Here is a 22,196-nt window from a genome sequence, read left to right on the forward strand (position 1 = left end):
AGATAGTAAAACTATATTAATGGGGGACTTCAACTTTCCTCCCTCTGAATTAGATAAATCTAATTAAAAAATAAACAAGAAGTTAAGAAGGTGAATAAAATTCTAGAAAAGTTAGATATTTAGATATCTGGAGAAAATTGAATGGGAATAGAAAGAAATATACCTTTTCCCCCCTCTCAGCAATACATGATATCTACAAAAAAATTGACTATGTATTAGGATATTAAAAACCTCACAACTAAATGTAGAAAAAGCAGAAATAATAAATACATACTTTTCAGATCATAATGCAATAATAATTACATTCAGTAATGGACAATGGGAAGAGATCAAAAATCAGAAATTAAATACTCTAATCCTAAAAAACAAATGGATCAAAGAACAAATTACAGAAACAATTGATAATTTCATTAAGGAAAATGAAAACAATGAGACAACATACCCAAATTTATGGGATGCAGCCAAAGGAAAGATTAATAAAATTGAAAGTAAGATAATCATTGAATTAATAAATAAAGCTGAAAGCTAGTTTTATTAAAAACAACAACAATAACAATAAAATAAACTATTGGTTAATTTGATGGAAAAATAAGAACGAAGAAAACCAAGTCACTAGTATCAAAAATAAAAGGGCTGAATTTATCACCAATGAAAAGGAAATTAAGACAATTGTTAGGAATTATTTTGTCTAATTATATGCCAACAAACTTGACACTTTAAATAAAATGGTTTAATATCTACAAATATATAAATTCTACTGATTAACAGAAGAAGAAATGAAATACTTAATCCAATTTTAGAAAAAAAGAAACGGAACAAGCCATCAATGAGCTTCCTAAGAAAACATCTTCAGGAACAGATGGATTTACAAATGAATTCAACCAAACATTTAAAGAACAACTAATCCCAATACTATAGAAACTATTTGGAAAAATAGGCCAAGGAGTCCAAATTCCTTTTATGACACAAATATGGTGCTGATAATCAAATCAAGGAGATCTAAAATACAGAAAGAAAATTGTAGAGCAATTTCTCTAATGAATATTGATGCAAAAAAATTTTAAATAAAATACTAGCAAAGAGATTACAACAATATATCACAAGGATCATATACCATAAACAGGTGAGATTTATACCAGGAATGCAGATTGGTTCAGCATTAGGAAAACCATTAGTATAATTTTCCATATCACCAACAAAGCCAACAGAAATCATATGGTTATCTCAAAAGATAAAGAAAAACCCTTTGACAAAATACAGTGCCCATTCTGATTAAAAATACTAGAAAGCACAGAAATAAATAGAGCTTACTTTAAAATGATAAGTAATATTTAACTATAACCACCAGCAGGCATTATCTGTAATGGGGAAAAGCTAGAAACTTTCCCAAGACAATCAGAGGTGAAGCAAGGATGCCCATTATCAACTCTATTATTTAATATTATACTAGAAAAGATAACTGTGGCAATCAGAGAAGAAAAACAATTAAAGGAATTAGAATAGGCAGTGAGGAAACAAAACTATCACTCTTTGTAAATGATATGATCTCTTAGAAAATCCACCAAAAAAAGTACTTGAAATTATTAACAACTTTAGCAAAGTTTCAGGATTCCAAATTAACCCATGTAAATCATTAGTATAGAGATAGAGAAATTCCATTTAAAATACATAGACAATATATACGTAAGAGGCAACCTGCCAACACAAATTCAGGAACCTATATGAACACAACTATAAAACACATTTCACACAAATAAAGTCAGATCTAAACATTGAAAAAATATTAATTGCTCATGTGTATGCTGAGCCAATATGATAAAAATGACAATTCTACCAATATTAATTAATTTATTTAGTATTATATCAAACAAAATATCAAAAGTTATTTTGTAGAGTTAGAAAAAATAATAAAATTCAACTGGAAGAACAAAAGTGTAAAGATTTCAAGGAAATTAATGAAAAAAATATGAAAGAAGGTGATCTAGCCATACCTGATCTCAAATTGTGTCAAAACAATCTGCTACTGGCTAAGAAATAGAGTGGTGAATCAGTAGAATAGATTAGGTATAAATTGCATTATAGTAAATAACCATAGTAATATAGTGTATGATAAACCCAAAGATCCAAGCTTTTGGAACAACAACTCATTATTTAACAATCAATACTGTGAAAATTAGAAAATGGGAACTAGGTTTAGACCAACATTTCATACTGTATACCAAAATAAGGTCAAAATGGATGCATGATTTATAATGCATAAAGGATGAAACCATAAGCAAATTAAAACAAATTAATATATGTCAGATTTATGGATAAGAGAAGAATTTAGGACCAAACAAGATATAGAGAAGGTTACAAAGTATAAAGTCGATAATTCTGATCATATAAAATTAAAGTTTTTTTGCACAAATAAAACTAATATAACTAAAAGTATAAGCAAAGCAGAAGTGTGGGGAAATTTTTTTTTTTTTGGCTACAAGCATCTCTGATAAAGCCCTCATTTCTCCAATATATTGAGAATGGAGTATAATTTATAAAAATACAATTCATTCTCCCAGTTGATAAATGGCCAAAAGATATGAAAAGGCAGTTTTCATAAAAATAAATAAATAAATAAATAAATAAATAAATAAATAAATAAATAAACCCAAAGCTATTGATAGTTAATAAGAAAAATATATTCTAAATCATTAATGATTAAAGAAATGCAAATTAAAACAACTCTGAGATACCTCCTTATATGTATTAGAGTGGATAATATGATTAAAAAAAGAAAATGTTGGCTGTTAAAAGAGATTTGGGAAAACTGGGATTCTAATGCATTGTTGGTGGAGTTGTGAATTGATCTACTGATTCTGGAGAACAATTTGGAACTATGACCAAAGGGCTATAAAACTTTAATCCGGAAATACCAGGTCTGTATCCCAAAGACATTCAAAAAAGGAAATTGTGCAAAAACATTTATAGCATCTTTTTTTGTGTTGGCTAAGAACTGAACAAATTAAAGGAATGCCCATCAATTGGGAAATAGCTAAAGAAGCTGAGGAATTGTAATAATAATTGTAATGGAATATTATTGTGCTATAAGATATATAAAGCAGTATGATTTCAGAAAAACTTGGAAAGACTTAAATGAACTAATTTATAGTGAAGTGAATAGAACCAGGAAAACATTGTACATAGTAATAGCAATATTGTTTGATAAAAAATTGTGAATGATAGCAATTCTCAGCAAAACAATCAGCTAAGGAAATCCCAAAGAATTAATAAAGAACTATACCATCTACTTCCAGAGAGAATTGATATTGATTTAAGATATACTGAAACATGCTATATATTTCACTTTCTTTCAATTTTTTTTTCTTTTATTTGAGTCTTCTGGTACAAAATGACTAATATGGAAATGTTTTATGTGATTACATATGTATAAACTATATCTGATTAGTTACCATTCTAGAGAGGAGGGAGAGGAGAGAGAAAAGGAAGAATAGAATCTGAAACTGAAAATTTTAAATAAAAATTTTAAAAAATATTTGTTGAGAAAATGGTATTTACACACATATATTGTATCTAGGTTATATTGTAACACATGTAAAATATATGGGATTGCTTGTCATCAAGGGGAGGGAGTGGAGGGAGGGAGGGGATAATTTGGAAAAATGAATACAAGGGATAATGTTATAAAAAATTATTCATGCATATATAATGCCAAAAAATTTATAAATAAAATTTAAAAAAATAAAATAAAATAAATAAAAAAATAAAATATTTGTTGAACTTATTTGAATTTATGGTATAATTACTTTTGTTTTTAGTCTCTGTTGGCCTCTAAATCACATGGAGATGAATTATTTTCTTCGATTATTTTTGGCCTCTTTTGGTTTTTAATCTCATTGTGGCAATTATTTTATATAGATTAAACTTCTGTAAGAAGTAGTGATGATTAGGGTAAATATCTTTAATTTTACTTATTTTTATTATTAGTGTCAATAATTTATTTAAATAGATCAGATTGGAATTATTTAATTGTTCACAGCTTATTTTTCTTCTATTTTAATTTAATTTTGACCTTTGCTCTAACTAATCAATGACTTGAGTGCAGAGATGACTGAGTCAGAAATCATTCCTGCAATGTTCAGACTAATAATTTATTGTCCATTAAGACATAGCTAATTTCAGTTAGTTTATAAAATGTGGTTTGGTACCTGTCATCTCTGATATCTTCCTAGGCTCTTCTGGAAGAAAGTACTCATGAAATATGAACAATATGATTCTATATACACCTGAAGCTTTGACCTCTTTTGTTTCTTAATCTTAAACCATATTTTCCAAAGTAGTTTTTACTTGCTACTATAGGACCAACCCACTAAGTACAGGTTAGTTCAATACCATTTGTCTGAATAATAGATAATGGATTATTTGGCCATAGCAACCCATCAAATAAAAAAAAATAACAAAACCAAAAAACTATGCAATCCTCATTCCTTTTTTTGCCTTATGCTTCTGTAGTGACAGTCATGGTAGAGTGAATAAAATAGGGATAGAGGATGATAAGAAATGCAAACATTAATCCTACTGTTGTAATTTGATATGTGAGATTCTCATCAAAAAAGTGTTGAACTGACAGACTACGAGAGGAAACAAATCATATCAATATTGTCATTCTTGCTACAAATGGAATATTATAGTTATTATAGTTTCAGTTTACTGGTTCTTGGAGAGGTTGGTAGAGTTACTTTCACTGTATATCCAATGGTAACAAGAAACATCTTTTCAAAGGATATTTGGTCACATTGCTTTTTAATGCACATGGTGAATATTAATCAAAACCTTTGTGAAGATAATTGCAGCTCATATACACATAATGCATGTGTGTGTGTTTCAGAGGACGAGAAGGCAGAGGAAATTCTATAAAAAAAGATTAATAAGACCTTCCAGACTGAGTCAACATATACTTTAATATTCAGTGACTACAATGTAAGGAAGGGAGAACACAGAGAAAATTATAATGGAAAATAAAATTTTTGGAAAAATCAATGTATTGGAGTGAAAGTAAATATTTTTGTCTATTTCTCCCCACACATCTTTTCTACAACAATCTAGAAAAAAGTTTCAGACTGAATTCTAATTAGGAAAACTAAGAAAAAAAACAACGAACTATTTCCCTCCCCTCCCCCCCAGCCCAGAGCAGTTTAGGGAGACAAAGAAGTCTGTGGACAATAGGATAGGGGATTGACTAAGCTTGCAACGCCGGGGTAGGGGCAGAGCATATTGGATCAGGAGCATTCCATCCAGTACCCAAGGAAAGAAAGGGAATCAAGATAGAGCACCAGACAGAAAGAATACTGATTCAAATTAGTGTTGGAATAGGAATCTGACATCTCTATCACTTATTACTCAAATGCAGGTCACTTATCCAGGGTGGATAATTATCCAGGTGTGACTAATTGGGGAGGGGTCTCTTTGAATACTGAGCACAAAACAAATTCCAAAAACTTATCAGTGTGGCTCGGAGTCCTGGAGAAGAGGATACTGACCCAGTTCTAACCTGTAACCCAGCATATAAGCCTTCAGTGGAAAAATCAGTCCAAGGGATCAAAACCAAAAGGGAGTCAGAAGTTCAGTTATTCTGAACTTACAAATTTTTCCAGTGTGTTGAGTAAAATTCTACTGAAGCCCAGTAACAGTCTATTGAAACTCAATTACATAGGGAAAAAAAAAAAAAATCCAGACCCAAAGCTGGATCTGGAATTTGCAGAGATAAGACCAGGAAATGATAAGGAGGGTGGTTTCAAGGGAAAAAAAAAAAAAAACAACGAAAGATCTATATTAGCTGATGGAAAATGAAGTGAGAACTGGGAGATCATTGTGTATAGTAACAATAATGTTGCAATGATGATCATGTGTGGAAAGACTTGTCTACTTTGATCAGTATGATGATCCAAGAAAATTACAAAGATTCAGGATGAAAATAAGCTATCTACTTCCAGAGAGAGAACTGATGAACTATGAGTGTAAGTTGAAGTATAATTTTCTCATTTTCTTTCTTTTCTTTTTTTTTTTTGTGATATGGCTAATATGAAAATATGTTTTACATGATTTCACATATATAATTGATTTATTGTTTGCCTGTTCAGTGGATAGGGAAGAGATGGGAGGAAAAGAATCTGGAAGTCAAAATTTAAAAAGAAAAGAATGTTAAAATAAACAAATATTTTAAAAATATTCAACTTTGAAAAACTTAGTAACTTTGATCAACACAATGACCAACCATAATCTAAAGAATTCGTGCTATATACATATTACATATCTCAAGAAAGAGAACCAAAGAGACTCAGAGTACAGACTGAAGCATAATTTCTTTCTTATCTTGCTTTTTTTTTTTTTTTGGAGGGGAAGAAGTTCACTGTTAACATGGAAATGTGTTTTGCATGTTTATACATATTTGTAATGGTTTTTTCCCCCCTTTTTCAATGAGTGAGGTAGTGGAGGGAGAGGAAAATAAATTGAAACTGAAAATAAAATTGAATTAAAAAATAAAAGCAATGCAAACAGCAACCAAGTCTCAGAATTTGGGATTAATATGTCAAGAACTCAAAGTCTTTTCAGTCCTTGAATAGTTACCTTTTTTCAATGAAAATATAGAGTATGGATTATTTTCAACATCTCAGAAATATATTGAATATTTTTAGTGTGCATGGTAATTTTTTTTTTAGGTATTTGAATTGATACTGCTTTGATAAAAGAAATATTCTCTTTCTAACAGGAGAATATTTCTTTCATCAAAGTAGTATCAATTCTACCCAACAGGAGGTTACATTCTAAAAATACATACATAGACACATACATACATGTATGTCTATATGTATTTTTATGAATGTATATAGACTTAGATAATCTCAAGGGCTTTCATTCCATTCAACAGTGACACACTCAGGTAACAAAAGGATCTGTTAACAAATAAGTTGATAGAGATCGTAAATACACAGAAATAGTAATAATAATACTGACTATATCTGAAATGATTTTCATTTACCACTACTTCATGTGAAAACAATTACCAAATAACTTATAAAATCAGGGCAGAGACATCGAAGAACTTAACTGACCTGAGCAACTTTTCTTTTGCATATGGGAGCAAAGTTCTCAGGGCACAATTGTAGTAGAAATTATAGGCTCAGTGCTTAAGAAAAGGAACAAGTTCTTTGGAGTAGAGGCCTGCCATCTTGGCTATCACCATCAACAAGGCAGCAGACTTTGTGAAGATTAAACTTGTCAATTGTTTCTGCTGGTGCCATAGGCCCTACTTCCTCAGTAACTCTAGCTACTTGAAGATCTAGGAAACAACTATTTGTTCTATCACAGTCCTTGCCAACATCAAGTAGTTCAATGGATATGATTTTATCAATGAAAATAATTCTTAGAAATAGTTATTATGATCTACCTTGCCACTGCCCTTTAAAGACCACTGGACCAGTCCATCTTATTTGCAACTGAAACTTATTCTATGTATTATCTCCTTGTATTAGAATATGAACTTCTTGATAACAGAGACTAGCTTGCTTTTTAAAAAATTAGTTTTTCTAATTAGCATAGTGCTTTGCTCATAGAAAAAACTTTAATGCTTTTTTCACTCTTTTGTTAAGTAGGGACATGCTTTCTTCTCTCATGATGGTTTCCAGGATTCTTTAATAATAATTAACATTTACACAGTACTTTGGTGTTTGCATATTGCTTTTCATGTATTATTTCATTTAAACCTCACAGTTTCTTGAGATAGATGTTCTTATTTTTTTGTTGTTGTTTTTCATTCATTTTTATTTTATTTTCAGTTCCAAATTCTTTCCTTTCTTCCTAGTCCTTCTGTCACCCCTGAAAAGGTCAAGTAAAACAAAATCTAAAAGCAAAAGAAATTCTCATGTTAGCTATGTTTAAAAAAAAAGGGTAGAAAGAAAATAAATTATGTCTAATTATGTACTTTAAGTATCATCTATCTGGAGGTGAATAGCACATTTTATCGAGTGTTAGGTACTATTATTGTCCTCATTTTACACATGAAGGAACTGAAACCCAAAGATACTAAATAATTTGATTATGGTTGCATAGCTAATAAAAGTATATGATTATTTCTTCTTTTACAAGTCTCTGAGTTTATGTATTTCACTCATATTTTTTTTGCCAATTGTGTGGGGCCCTAGAAAAGCTTATTATGCCCTTTCATGCAAGAGTATATACTCTAATTAGAGGAGTCTTGCTTGTCTGCATTTGTCCCTTGGGAAGGAACTAAGGAATCATCTTAGGCTGGTCAAATCACAAAAGGTAGACAAATCGTGATGAAACCTAAAATCAGACTCTTATAATAGACTGATTATGTGTATCTGAAGCTCCCCCTGTCGACACTCTCAAGAAATAACACGGGGGAAAAAGAAGAGGGAACAATTCTTTTATAGTTACTGTTTAAGGTGGGAGAAGATGAGGCAGATGCTTTGCATAATCCATCTCCTTGCTCTTTGCTCTTTTCTTAAAACAGAACTAGAAGGATTTAGAAAATCTCATGTTATAGATATTTTATGAGAAACATCCTGATTTTCAAGCTTTTCATCGCAGCTATTAGTATACTGATTCATGTGATAGAGAAAAAGGATTAGCCATCCCCAAAACAGAAATTTTCTTGGCATATATAAAGTTTTAACTTTGATTTTCCATAGTAATGGACTATTTACTTACTAATTCTCCAGACAATACACTGAAGCAACGTCGTTACAGACTCACTCATTCATCTATTATCTAATTTCATTCAACATGGCCAGCATGCTCTTTTTAAACACTATTTCTCTTTCTCTGCTCCAAGGTCACTCCTGTAAAGTTAGTCTCCAACATTATCAGGTGAGGTTATCTGCCTCTCTTATACATCCAACTCCCCTCCCTTTACCACTCAAAGTTCCCAGTGATTATTTGTTATGGGGCAGACCAGAAACCATCCCCCTTAATGAGTACACAACAGGCAAATGATTAAAGGATGTGAACAAAAAGTTTTTTTAAAAGATATGAAAATATAGGCAGTCTACAATCATTGCCTCCAGTTTCTCTCTTCTCTCTCTTTTTTAATTCCTTACAAACTGACTCTCAAACTTATCATTCCTTGGAAACTGTTCTCTACAAAGTTACCAAAGCTCTCTTTATTGTCAGATACAATGGCTTTTTCTCAGCTTTTATTCTCCTTGACCTCTCTACAGCCTTAGACACTGTTGATCACTCACTCGTCCTTGATATTTTCCTCTTTCTAGATTTTCAGAACAATATTCTTTCCGTGTTTTCCTCCTTCTTTTGTCTCCCAGTCTACAATACTTTTTATTTACCCCTTCTTAGTCTCCTTTGTTAGATCTCCTTTCAGATCACACCCTTTCACCACCTTAAGGTTCTCTCCAGCTCTCTCTCCTTCTCCTTTATACTATCTATCTATCTATACATAGGTCTTCACTTGGTAATCTTATCAGCTCTTATGGATTTACTTACAATCTGTATGCTGAAGATATTCATATCTATGCATGTTGCTTCAAACTTTCTGCTGAGCTCCAATCTCACATATCACACTCTTTCAGACATCTGGAACCAGATGAACACTATAAATTTTAATATATCCAATTCAATATATCCAAAACTGAATTAATTATCTTCATCCCTAAACTCTCCTTCACTCTTACCTTCTATATTATTGTAGAGGGAATACTCTCCTCTCAGTCCTTCCGGCTCACAATTTAAGAATTATCCTGGATTTCTTATTATCTTTAATTCCCCATCTCCAATCCTTTGTCTACTTTCTGCTTTCTTAATAACTAGCAATACGTTTTTGGAGGAATATTACAAAAATTCCCTGAGCTTCTATTTACTTATTTACAAAATCAAAGTTGAACAAAAATTGTTCTCTTTCAAATACAAAAAATTATTTCTTCCCATCTAAAAATCAACACTGTTGAAGATATAGATTGAGAACTGGAAAGAATCCTTATCTTATTTTCTTTTTGAAAAAAAATAATAGCTTTTCATTTGATAAAATCCAATATCCATTCCTAATAAAACCAATTGAAAGGATAGGAATAAATGGACTTTTCCTTAAAATAGTCAGGAGCATATATTTAAAACTAACAGTAAGCATCATATGTAATGGGGAAAAACTGGAACCTTTCCCAGTAAGATCAGGAGTGAAACAAGGTTGTTCACTATCACTATTACTATTCAATATTGTACTAGAAATGCTAGCCTCGACAATAAGAGCCTAGAAAGAGATTAAAGGAATTAGAGTAGGTAATGAGGAAACCAAATTATCACTCTTTGCAGATGATATGATGGTATACTTAGAGAACCCCAGAGATTCTACTAAAAAGCTATTAGAAATAATTCATAACTTTAGCAAAGTTGCTGGATACAAAATAAATCCACATAAATCCTCAGCATTTTTATACATCACCAACAAAATTCAACAGCAAGAGATACAAAGAGAAATTCCATTCAAAATAACTGTCAATAGCATAAAATATTTGGGAATCTATCTACCAAAGGAAAGTCAGGAATTATATGAACAAAATTATAAAACACTTTCCACACTAATAAAGTCAGATTTAAATAATTGGAAAAATATTAAGTGCTCTTGCATAGGCCAAGTGAATATAATAAAGATGACAATACTCCCTAAACTAATCTATTTATTTAATACCATACCAATTAGACTCCTAAGAAACTATTTTAATGACCTAGAAAAAATAACAACAAAATTCATATGGAAGAACAAAAGGTCAAGAATTTCAAGGGAATTAATGAAAAAAAATTCAAATGAAGGTGACCTAGCTGTACCTGATCTAAAACTATATCATAAAGCATCAGTCACCAAAACCATTTGGTATTGGCTAAGAAATAGATTAGTTGATCAGTGGAATAGGTTAGGTTCACAAGACAAAAGAGTCAATAACTATAGCATTCTAGTGTTTGACAAACCCAAAGATCCCAATTTTTGGGATAAGAATTCATTATTTGACAAAAACTGCTGGGAAAACTGAAAATTAGTATGGCAGAAATTAGGCATGGACCCACACTTTACACCATATACCAAGATAAAATCAAAATGGGTCCATGATTTAAGTATAAAGAATGAGATCATAAGTAAATTAGAGGAACATAGGATAGTTTACCTCTCAGACTTGTGGAGGAGGAAGGAATTTGTGACCAAAGAAGAACTAGAGATCATTATTGATCACAAAATAGAAAATTTTGGTTACATCAAATTAAAAAGCCTTTGTACAAACAAAACTAATGCAAACAAAATTAGAAGGGAAGCAACAAACTAGGAAAATATTTTTATAGTTAAAGGTTCTGATAAAGGTCTCATTTCCAAAATATATAGAGAGAATGGACTCTAATTTATAAGAATTCAAGCCATTTTCCAATTGACAAATGGTCAAAGGATATGAACAGACAATTTTCAGATGATGAGATTATAACTATTTCCACTCATATGAAAGAGTGTTCCAAATCACTATTGATCAGAAAAATGCAAATTAAGACAACTCTGAGATACCACTACACTTCAGACTGGCTAAGATGATAGGAACAAATAATGATGAATGTTGGAGGGGATGTGGGAAAACTGGGACATTGATGCATTGCTAGTGGAGTTGTGAAAGAATCCAACCATTCTGGAGAGCAATCTGGAATTATGCCCAAAAAGGTATCAAACTGTGCATACCCTTTGATCCAGCAGTGCTACTACTGGGCTTATATCCCAAAGAAATACTAAAGAAGGGAAAGGGACCTGTATGTGCCAAAATGTTTGTGGCAGCTCTTTTTGTAGTGGCTAGAAACTGGAAGATGAATGGATACCCATCAATTGGAGAATGGTGGGGTAAATTGTGGTATATGAATGTTATGGAATATTATTGTTCTGTAAGAAATGACCAACAGGATGAATACAGAGAGTCTTGGAGAGACTTACATCAACTGATGCTGAGTGAAATGAGCAGAACCAGGAGATCATTATACACTTCAACAACAATACTGTATGAGGATGTATTCTGATGGAAGTGGATATCTTCGACAAAGAGAAGATCTAATTCAATTCCAATTGATTAGTGATGGACAGAATCTGCTACATCCAGAAAAGGAACACTGGAAAATGAGTGTAAACTGTTATTTTTACCTTCTGAATCCAATTCTCCCTGTGCAACAAGAGAGCTGTTTGGTTCTGCATACATATATTGTATCTAGGATGCACTATATCATATTTAACATGTATAAAATTGCCATCTAGGGGCATCTAGGGGAGGGGATAGAGGGAGAGAAGAGAAAAGTCAGAAGTGAATGCAAGGGATAATGTTATAAAAAATTACCCAGGAATATGTTCTGTTAATAAAAAGTTATAATAAAAAATAAATATTATAACAGAAAAAAATTTAAAAATAAATTTAATCTTAAGAAAAGAATATCTTTTTATTTTTCAAAATATATGCAAAGATAGTTTTCAATATTCAGCTTACAAAACCTTATGTTTCTTATTTTTCTCCTTCTCTCCCCACCATCTTCTCCTAGACAACAAGTAATCCAATATAGGTTAAACATGTGCAATTCTTCTGAACATATTTCTACATTTACTGTGGAAAAATTAAGAAAAATCAGATCAAAAGGGAAAAAATGAAAAAAGAAAAAAAAAGCAAGTAAACAACAACAACAAAAATGAAAATATCATGTTGTGCTTCACAATCAGTCCCCATAGTCCTCTCTCTGGATGCATTACATTCATATTCCCTAACTTATTCTGCCATTCCCCATCTGATGGGCATTCACTCAGTTTCCAGTTTCTTGTCACTATAAAAAGGGCTGCTACAAACATTTTTTGCACTTGTGGATCCTTTTCAGATCTCTGGTCAGATCTCTGATTTAGGAAGATCAATTGAACAGGTGGAAAGAGAATAGAGGCAGGCAATGACAGTTTATAACAGCCTGTATTGAATATTCAAATCTTTGGATTTAGGATTGAGTATGCTTTATGACAGCCAGTAAGTATACACTAATAGAGCAGTTAAATCTATGACTGTGGATGAACCATCCCACTATATTAGGTAAAATCATTTCTTAGGTTTAAGAGAACCATAAATCCCAGGCTTTAAAAACAAAGATTAGTACCTAGTTGAAGTGGTCTTCTTTAAAAAATCCTGAACTTTTTGATGCAGAGATATCATATAATCAATTTTTAAGTACTATATTGAAATAGGGCAACATAGGGAAATTGGAGGAAGATTCTCTTGCATCTGCTAAAACTATTGAAATCAATCAACAGGAACTCAAGGACAAACATATTCTTATAGCACCTAGTTCTGTTTTTACATACTTTTACTAAGTAGCAAAACAGAAAGATAACCTTGGCATTACTTGTTTTTTCATAACAGGAATATCTAAAGAAATCTTTTTTTGGTATTATCTGTTTCTAGTTCAGTTTGTCAAGCCTTGAAAATAGTTGTTATTTCTCTGCACATACAAGTTAAGATACCTACACATTTGAACAGAAAGCATTTTGGTACCTTTTTAATCTATAGTTTTTATTATTTATTTATTATTTTATTTTATTTGGTATATTTTTATTAAATACTTAAAAAAAACTTTTGCATTTTATTTTTATTTATTTTAAAATCTCATTTATTTATTTATTCATTTGTTCATTTGTTTATTTATTTATTTGTTTGCTTGTTTATTGGGGTTAAGTAACTTCCCCAGGGTCACACAGCTAGGAAGTGTTAAGTGTTTGAGGTCACATTTGAACTCAAGTCCTCCTGACTTCAGGGCTGGTGCTCTATCCTCTGTGCCACCTACCTGCCCTTAAATACTTTTTAAAATTATTTTTTACTTTAATTTTCAGAAAATATGCATTGATAATTTTTTAACATCAACCCTTGCAAAACCCTGTGTTCCAATTCCCCCCCTTTTCTTCACCCCTCCCCTAGATAGTGTATAATCCAATATATGTTAAACACTGTAAAAATATGTTAAATCCAATATATGTATACATATTTATACAATTATCATGCTGTACAAAAAAATATCAAATCAAAGAGGGGAAAAATGAGAAAAAATAAAATGCAAGCAAACAACAAAAAGAGTGAGAATATTATTTTGTGATACACATTCAGTTCTCACATTCTTCTATATGGATGTAGATGGCTCTCTTCATCACAAGGTCATTGGAACTGATCTAAATCGTCTCACTATTGAAAAGTTCCTCGTCCATCATCGTTCTGTAACCATATCACAAACTGCGAGTTTCAGTTTCTTCATTTGGCAAAAAGACAGAAGTTTGACTATATCAAACTCTTGACTCAGAGGTAGGCAAGTGGTTCTCAAAATTCCTGAGTTTGTGAAATCTGATAAAATATAATTGGGCAATCTTTAACAAACAAACAGAATAAAACAAAAAGAATTGATCATCAAATTATCTTGCTGTTACCATGTACAATGATGTCCTGGTTCTTCTCATTTCACTTGGCATCAGTTCATGTAAGTCAATCCCGGCCTCTCTGAAATCATCCTGCGGATCGTTTCTTACAGAACAATAATATTCCATAATATTCATATGCCACAATTTACCCAACCATTCTCCAATTGATGGACATCCATTCATCTTCCAGTTCCTTGCCACTACACAAAGGGTTGCCACAAACATTCTTGCACATACAGGTCCCTTTCCCTTCTTTATTATTTCTTTGGGATATAAGCCCAATAGTAGCACTGCTGGATCAAAGAATATGCACAGTTTGATAGCCCTTTAGGGAGAGTGTTTAGTATCTTTTTTAAGGACCATCCTAAGTTACTTTGGGGGGTGGGGATGATGAACACTTGCAGGGATATTCTGCAGACTTATGCTGCCAAGTTTTGGTCTATGCATTATAGACTGAACTTGCAGAGTTTTTCTAGCCTACTTTCTTTTAATATTGGTTTAATCTTGGGGCAAATTTGGTTTAGTTCATGTAATGGGTCTTTATGCACCCCAAGGGGCATACTATTCATTCCTATGGTTATCCAAAGGGAAGATGTCTTTTTTATAAAAACTAAAACAATGAGATCTTCATAAAAGTCTAGCTACCAGATACTCTAGCTTAATCCATTTTTCCCATGTATTGAGCTGGATCAAATTCAAATGAGTTGAACAGAGCCACATCAGTGCTTCATTATGTCTTTTAAGAACATGTTTTAAGAAAACAGCCTACTAATAAATGTCATCATTGGACAATTCTTTCAGTAATATAAGCTGGAATCAAGCCCTGGGGCAGCACTATTGCAGACATATACTTGTAAACAACACCTATTCAGCCTTATAAAGTGCAGAGCTTGTTAGCTGCTAGAGGGAGATATGGAGGTAAGATAATAATAACAGAATTTGCTAGTCAATGAAATCTGCTGGGAAATATGGAAAGTAGACTCTCAGAAATTAGTGTTTTAACAACATTTCACACCACATATCACATTAAGTTCTAGATGGATATAATGCCTAACTGTAAAAAGGTAATATTACAAATTATAGGAATAGGGAAATGATAGCTTTCCAAAACTACAGGAAAAGGAAGATTTCCTGACTAAACTAGAATTCTTAACCAAAAAAAGGTGTTGAATAACAAGTCCTGTTTAAGGATCACAGGAGATAAAATAGAAAATTTTGATAACATAAAGTTGAAAAGGTCTGCCCCACCCCCAAATAAAATTCAAATAACATTAGAAAAATATTTTTAATAATTTTAAACATTTTTGAATAATTAAAATGTAATAATTTAGAGCCATCATTTCCCAATGACCCTATTTTAATTTTATTGCCTTCTAGTGTTATCTTCATTTACATTTTAATTGTAATGGGGGGGGGACTGGCCCCAGTGAACTTGATCTTTATCAATATGCATAGTATTAACTGCTTGCAAAAGCTTTCCTTGAACTTTGAAGTATGATGCTAAGACATTCTATAACTTATTCTGATCCACTAATTATTTGGGAAAGAGATGTGATTTGATTAATTGCTTAGCTGGAACCAGGGTGCTTCTAAAAGGCACTAAGCATCACAAGGAGAGCCCCTTTTTCTTTCCTGCCTGGTTGTGGTTTGAGCGAATAAGTTGTGTGTGTGGGAGAAAGACTTCTAGCTCTCTGTTTTTGAGATGGAATAAATTAGGTTGTGACCTTAGGAACTTCAAAAGGTCAGGAGAAAGAATTATCAGAGATCTGGAAACCAGATTTTAGGCCAGAATTTGTGGTTTACAAGACTGTCTTAGGACCTACAGCCAAGATGTTGAGTCTTATAGGTGAGTGTCTTTGTCCATTAGATATGTCCAATCTGGAAATGAACTTGTTAGAAGAAATACTGTTATGTCCTGAATAAAATTATTATGACCACTCCCCCCTTCCTTGCCTTTAGGATTGGGAGAAATGAGTACGGAAAACCTTGAAACTGACTACTTTACATACCACTGTTCTATAAACTCCAGGTGCATTATCTCAATCCTTGCTGGGATAATTCCCCTTCTTTTTGAGTATTTCTTCTCTCCTCGTTGTCTCCTGTCCTTCTGTCCTCGACCTTCTTATCTTGACCTCTATCCTGTCAGAAATAAGTTATGATCCTTTCCTGGAATTATGGCTAGTCCTTCCTCCCAATGTCCTCGCCCCCACTTTCTCCTTCTCTAGTTAGCAAAACCCTATATAAGTTATCTGTCTCAGTTCCTCAGTGTCAAATGATTTTGAACAGTTTCATTCTGTTGGCTAGTCTAAACTCTCCACATTTAATAATCAAAAACCAATCTCGGTCTTGCCTCAGTTTCTCTGACATTACAATACATTTTAGAAACGGCTTTAAATTTGAGCTTGCTCTCCATAGGAACTGAAATGGTATAGGGGATAATGAATCCCTAAGCACCCAGGGAGAGGATAATATTTTTTTCTTCTGTTCTGTTCTGTTCTGTTCTGTATTGACTCAGCTCTGATGCTAATTGGTTGAATGAAAATGGAATAAGTGATTTTTTAAAATCATAATGCAAAATATCTTTATTTTTTATGAAAGGTTTTTATTTTCAAAACATATGCATGGATAATTTTTCAACATTACTTGTTGCAAAATCTTGTTTTCCAATTTTCCTTCTCCTTCCCTCATCCCTTCTCCTAGATGGCAAGTAATCCAATATATGTTAAACATGGTAAAATATATGCTAACTCCAATATATGCAAACATATTTATACAATTATCTTGTTGCTCATGAAAAATCAGATAAAATAGTAAAAAAAAATAAGAAAGAAATTAAAAATGCAAGCAAGCAACAACAAAGAGTCAAAATGCTATATTGTGAACCATGCTCAGTCTCTACAATCCTCTCTCTGGGTGTAGATAGCTCTCTTTATCACAGGATCATTAGAACTGGTCTGAATCACTTCATTGTTGAAGAGAGCCACCTCTATGAGAATTGATCATTGTATAATCTTGTTGCTGTATACAATGATCTCCTGGTTCTGCTCATTTCACTCAGCATCAGTTCATGTAAGTCTTTCCAGCCTCTCTGAAATCATCCTGCTGGTTGTTTCTTACAGAACAAAAATATTCTATAGCATTCACATACCATAATTTCAGCCATTCTCCAACTGATGGGCATCCATTTAGTTTCCAGTTTCTTGCCACCACAAAAAAGGGCTGCCACAAACATTTTTGCACATGTGGGTCCCTTTCCCCTCCTTTAAGATCTTTTTTGGGATATAGGCGCTAGTAGAAACACTACTGGATCAAAGGGTATGCACAATTTGATAACTCTTTGGGCATACATAGTTCCAAATTGCTCTCCAGAGTGATTGGATCCATTCACAATTCCACTGGTGACTGATATTGTGGAAAACATATTGGAATGAGGGCTAGAACTGATGATATGAGAAAAAAACATGCCCTTCCTTTAGAAGTATCCCTAAAACCATGAGTTGGAAATATAATCTGGCTCATCAATCTGAGTATTTAAGTTGAGGATAAGGATGCCTTAGAACTTAGAAAGACTATGTTATCATTGTATATATTGTTTCTTTAGTGATGGGTATAATTTGATTTCAATTTTATGTTATAACATATTATGATATATATGAGACTATACTGTCATTGATCTTTGGGTATAAAATTCAGCAGTAGGAGCTCAATTAAAGCATATGAAAAATGAAACTTTTCTTATATCATTTCAAATTAGCATTTATATGTATATGTATATACATATGCATTTAAAATCATTAGTCATAAAAGAAGGCAAATCATAGAGGAAGATAAACAATTTTATTTATCACATCTACTCTGTTGTCAAAAGCTGTAATATCTAGCTTCAATTTGGGTAGACTAGTTCTCTCTCATCTCCTCACTTAAATACATCTGATCAGCAGGTCTATAAGATATGACTTGAGGGATTTTAAGTAGCCACCATGCTTGAAAGGCCCTGACTATATATAGTTAGGATCTTTTATTCCTCACTAAGATTTTTTATGCCCTTTCATCAGAGAGGCTGCGGTCAATCAAATTTCATGGGAGGAAATGACATTAGGGAAATTAGGGAAGTAGAAAAACCCTGGCCCTATCACTTACAAATCGTCTCCAAATGCCATGCAGTATCCATCTCCTCATTTCATTCCCCTTCCTTTACTAGCTCATCCCCCATGCTGTTCCTTCTCACTTCACTTCTGATGAGGTCCTGAGTATTGGTCAGAGAGAGACTAAAGAATTGATCTCTGAGGCAAGCAGGGAGAAGGCACTGATAGAGATCACTTTAGCTTCATGGTCCTACCCTCTGGAGAGGTCTTCAGTCTGAAATCCAACTTATGTCAAACCCCTGAGACACTATACACTATTCCTGGTGTCCATTGTATCCCTTCATTTTTTTTTCTTTTCTTTTTCTTTCTTTTTTTTTTTTTTTGGAGGCTAGGGTTAAGTGACTTGCCCAGGGTCACACAGCTAGGAAGTGTCAAGTGTCTGAGACCAGATTTGAACTTGGGTCCTCCTGAATTCAAGGCTGGTGCTCTATCCACTACGCCACCTAGCTGCCCCTGTATCCCTTCATTTTGTCTGTAACCTATTCCCCCAAATAAATCTACCTGTTGCCAAGAAAATGGCCATTGTGAATTTTTCACATGACTGAATTCCAACTTTTGGGGACTACCATCATCTGATGTCTACATCACCCACATCATTTTGGTGCTCAAACTACATTGCTTCCACCTCCACAATTCCCTGAATTTTCTAAAAATTCAGGTTAAATTCCACCAAGAGGACTTTACTACTCTGCTTCTTTCCCTTTCTTCCCATTTCTTCTGAAATTACTTTTTATGTACTGTGGGTATGTGTGGTTAATAACAGCTAACATTTTTGAGTAATAAGTGATGAGGATCTTGAAAACAGCTTATTCTCTCCCTTTTCCAGGAAATGCTTAACACACTTACCCCGTGTTTCCCCGATAATAAGACACTGTCTTATTATTTTTTTGGGACTAAAAAACACCAGAGGGCTTATTTTCAGGGGAGGGCTTATTTTATCCTCCATCATGCCCCTTTTATCCTCCATCATGCCCATTTTAGCCTCCATCATGCCCCTTTTAGCCTCCATCATGCCCCTTTTAGCCTCCATCATGCCCCCTGAGTGCTTATTTTATTCTCCATCGCTTACTGAACTTACCGAGTTTTTAGATGGTCCTGTCTCAGCTCTACTCCGCGGGGCTGCTCTCAGTAGCGCCAGCAAGCAAATCACCAGGGAAGAAGAGGATGACGCGCTCACTGCTGCAGCTCTGATTGGATGCAGCTCGGAGCGCGACGTGCGTTTCACCCGGGAGGGGAGGGCGGCGCTGCTTACTGAAGGTACCGCTACGCAGCATATAGCGCAGGGGATCACCATGATGACCGTTTTCATAGTAAGTTCGATAGGGCTTATTTTCGGGGGAGGGCTTATTTTAGCGGAATATTAAAGAGTATGTGGGTGTCTTATTTTCAGGATAGGTCTTATTATCGGGGAAACACGGTATTCTGGGAACTTGGTTTCCAGACTATCTTATTATTATAGTAGCATTGTGGAAATACCTATAATAGGGACCCAGGCATTCCCAGACTGCCTTTTTTAGTATTTTGTTAGTAGTCTCAACATTTCAATATTCATCTTTGTTCCTGCCTTTACTTCCCTTCCCTGAGAAACTCCCAAAATTGTATTTCCCCTATAAAAGATATGTCCGGGATGAAAATCTTTGCTGAGTTTTTCCAAGATTAAACCTGCTATGAGATTCTCTCTCCCTCATAGTGTCTTCTCTTTAATGACATCTTTTTCCTTAATATAGCTAACTCTGCAAATCTGTTCTCAGGCACTTAATACTTCCTAGCCGTATGACCCTGGACAAGTCATTTAATCCCAATTACCTCAGCAAAAAATATATATATTTATAGATAGATATAGATATAGATAGATAGATAAATAGATAACTCTGGTTAGTCTGTTAGTCAATAATGTATATTCAGGCTTCATGGCATATTCCTTTAATGGATTTTCTCAAATTCCTTTCCTTGGTAATCCTATTACTTTCCAAATCTATTTCATATTTACCACTCCTGATGCTTATTTTACTTCTTCATTTTGTCTGTAACCTCTTCTTCTAAATAAGCTTACCTTTTGGCAAAAAGAATGGCCTTTGTTTGGGAAATTAGTATGGCAGAAATTAGATATGGATCCACACAACACCATATACCAAGATAAGATCAAAATGGGTCCATGATTTAGGCATAAAGAATGAGATCATAAATAGATTAGAGGAACAGAGAATAATCTACCTCTCAGACCTGTGGAGGAGGAAGGAATTTATGACCAGAGGAGAACTAGAGATCATTATTGATCACAAAATAGAAGATTTTGATTACATCAAACTAAAAAGTTTCTGTACAAACAATACTAATGCAGACAAGATTAGAAGGGAAGTAACAAATTGGGAAAATATTTTTACAGTTAAAGGTTCTGATAAAGGTCTCATTTCCAAAATATATAGAGAACTGATCCTAATTTATAGGAAATCAAACCATTCTCCAATTGATAAATGGTCAAAGGATATGAACAGACAATTCTCAGATGATGAAATTGAAACTATATCTTTCACATGAAAGAGTGTTCCAAATCACTACTGATCAGAGAAATGCAAATTAAGACAACTCTGAAATACCACTACACACCTGTCAGATTGGCTAAGATGACAGGAACAAATAATGATGAATGTTGGAGGGAATGTGGGAAAACTGGGACACTGATGCATTGTTGATGGAGTTGTGAAAGAATCCGGCCATTCTGGAGAGCAATCTGGAATTATGCCCAAAAAGTTATCAAACTGTGCATACCCTTTTATCCAGCAGTGCTGCTATTGGGCTTATAACCCAAAGAAATACTGAGGAGGGGAAAGGGATCTGTGTGTGCCAAAATGTTTGTGGCAGCTCTTTTTGTTGTAGCTAGAAACTGGAAGATGAATGGATGTCCATCAGTTGGAGAATGGTTGGGTAAATTATGGTATATGAAGGTTATGGAATATTATTGCTCTGTAAGAAATGACCAGCAGGAGGAATACAGAAAGGCTTGGAGAGACTTACATCAACTGATGCTGAGTGAAACGAGTAGAACCAGAGGATCGCTGTACACTTTAATGTTATATGAAGATGTATTCTGATGGAAGTGGATATCTTCAACATAAAGAAGGTCCAATTCACTTCCAGTTGATCAGTGATGGACAGAAACAACTACACCCAGAGAAGGAACACTGGGAAGTGAATGTAAATTGTTAGCACTACTGTCTATCTACCCAGGTTACTTATACCTTCGGAATCTAATACTTAACGTGCAACAAGAAAATGGGATTTACACACATATATTGTATCTAGGTTATACTGTAACACATGTAAAATGTATGGGATTGCCTGTCATCAAGGGGAGGGAGTAGAGGGAGGGAGGGGATAATTTGAAAAAATGAATACAAGGGATAATGTTATTAAAAAATATATACATTTAGAGATCATAAAAAAATAAAATAAAATATGCAACACTAAAAAAAAAAATAAAAAAAGAGAATCGCCTTTGTGAATTTATCACGTTTATTTCAAACTAGGACTTTCCATTAGTAGGCTATATTATTGATATATGTGGGTTCCAG

General features: G+C 33.3%; 1 protein-coding gene across 1 annotated transcript in view; it reads left to right on the forward strand.

Moving 5' to 3' along the window:
* Positions 1 to 5,828: 5,828 nt before the first annotated feature.
* Positions 5,829 to 22,196, forward strand: part of RNGTT (RNA guanylyltransferase and 5'-phosphatase) — a 313,552-nt gene continuing 297,184 nt past the window's right edge. Inside the window, exon 1 of the mRNA XM_074310316.1 lies at positions 5,829 to 6,014. The gene's annotated coding sequence lies outside the window, so the exon portion shown is untranslated. The remainder of the gene's footprint in view (positions 6,015 to 22,196) is intronic.

Source organism: Sminthopsis crassicaudata, chromosome 4 (genome assembly GCF_048593235.1).
Source record: "Sminthopsis crassicaudata isolate SCR6 chromosome 4, ASM4859323v1, whole genome shotgun sequence".
Lineage (NCBI taxonomy): Eukaryota > Metazoa > Chordata > Mammalia > Dasyuromorphia > Dasyuridae > Sminthopsis > Sminthopsis crassicaudata.